Here is a 2,364-nt window from a genome sequence, read left to right on the forward strand (position 1 = left end):
CTACTTTGAAGATAATGTTCTCTATGTTAAAGCTTTAAATCTTTAGATGCTCCTCTACTCATCATGCTTGTGCTGTGACTTTGCAGAACAGAAATACAGAATACCTTGCACCCAGACACTTAAAGATGCAAATACCTATTTACAATAAGGTTGGGACATGTATAAATCTTTTTATGCAAAGCTTCCACAGATGTAGCAGATGTGTTGTTACTTCTGATCATCAAACTTGTGCATTGTTCAAAAAGATGAACATGCTTTGCATGATATGACAGTTGCAAGTCCAGGTGCATATCAAGTAAATATAATAATTCCTGTGCACATGTTTGATTTAATTTGAGTGAATGTGGTTTTTTTTTAAAGCAAACATAAAGAAAGGATGATCCAAGAGCTGTAGATCAGTGGCATGGTACAAAAGAATAAGCAAGGCAATAATAATGGTGAAATAGCTTACTATCATTGCTGCCCAAGAGGTAGTCACACAAAATAACCGCTATTAACTGCAGTTCAGAAATGTTCAACCATCTTAGGTCCTACAAATAAGGAGCTGAAACATGTTACTTTCTGCCCTTGTTTGCGTAGCCCCTGGAGCACCCGAAAATGTCAGCCTCAGTTTGGGAAGTGACAACATCAGCTCGATTGTTGTTCAGTACCAACCTCCGGAGGGCAACTTTGATGGTTTCCGCATCGAGTACAGTGGCTCTGGTGTAGGTGCTGATGGAAACCAGCCTTCTCCTATCATGGAAGCCATTTCATCAACTGAGACCGTGATTGACGGACTGTCTCCCGGCGTGGAGTATACTGTGAACATCCAGACTTTCGTGGATGTTGATGATGGAAACGTTTTTAGCCTTGCCACATCTCAATCAATAACCACAGGTATGTCCAAATCTGTGCACTACCATGAATACCTAGGTGCTTGATTTTTTTTTTGTGTCAATCAAAGAATATCCCAATGTCTTTGAAATGTGCTGTCAGTCAATATGTATGATATATAGTTCATATGATTTATTTACTTACCTTAGATAGAGTGATGTGTATATTTTTTTAAACATGTGACTCTCCCCTCCCCCATACTTTCTCTTGTCTTCAGAGAGCGGGCCAGTAGCCAGTTTCTACGTTCGCTCAAAGACCAATACCTCCATCATCATCAAGTTTGCATCCTTTGTCTCGGTCGGGAACCACAGAGCATTTGCAAGAGCTGACGGTGAAACTTCCAGAAGCGGTGTTCAAACGGGGCAACAATTTGAGTTTACGGGACTGACGCCCGGTAATGTGTATGACATCACACTCTTAGGAGAGGGATCCAGCGAATTATCCATGCAGATGGTTCAAACATGTAAGGTGTATCCCATGCACATACGCTCAGTTTCACACATTCTTTATTTGTTGTAGTCATGTATTGTAAACAGTGGTGGATCCAGAGGGGAGCACACCGGGCGTGCGCCCCCTCTTTATTTTTGGTCAAAACAAAAGAAATAAAAAGAAAAAAAGGGGGTGCATCCCCCCCTTAATTTTGCAAAGGTGCCTCCCCTTTATGGAATTCTTGGATCTGCCCCTTGTAATGATATTTAAAGGTTCTTTTATTATTATCATGTTTGTCTATGATGAAGGGAGATAATAGCTCATGGAAAGTTAGGTGAATGGCAGCAATGAGAATAAATTGCCCACTAGGAAAACCCAGCCATATAACTGTCATTGTACATCAATTAGCAGGCACAGTGGAGAACTTTGCTGCCAATTGGCACTGATGTTTGGAAACTAATTCTCCCTATAGCATATAGCTCTCCGAATCTGAACACGTGTGGCACTCTAATTTTTTTACCTTTAATTCTTGAGATATAAACTTCCAGTTACGGACATGCGATGTGTCAATGTACGCTTTTATGCACATTGAACGCCGAAGTACTAGTATTCATTGCTTGTATAAAATTCTGTCTTATAATCTCGTGAATAATGGAGTTAATTTCTAATCTGTAACTTTACATTTGAAAAATGGGATTCTTCTGCAAAGCAGCCCAATACAGGGCCGATGATGCCGAATGACAAAATTATGGAAAATATCCGTAGATGGAGGACGTGACATGGGTAAAGTTCCCAACTGACAAAGTTCAGCGGAGAGCGTGGAAAAATTTGCTTCACAGGAAAGACCACTTCCGACCTGAAGTCAAACTGGTGTATTCGTTCAAGAAATTTCCAGAAAGGAGCAATTGTAGCAGATGGCGCTGCAAATGCCCTTCCAAAATATTTTTGCTGGAACAGTGTCGGACAAGATGAAGCACAAAGGGAGATAAGTGCTCAATCTGAACGCTGATGGATCTGGGCTGGTTCGCGATCATCGCCCAGACCCAGGCCCAGCCTAGCCAC

Source organism: Diadema antillarum, unplaced genomic scaffold, assembly GCF_040938485.1.
Source record: "Diadema antillarum isolate AM-2024a unplaced genomic scaffold, OU_Dant_1.0 scf00000029, whole genome shotgun sequence".
Classification (NCBI taxonomy): domain Eukaryota; kingdom Metazoa; phylum Echinodermata; class Echinoidea; order Diadematoida; family Diadematidae; genus Diadema; species Diadema antillarum.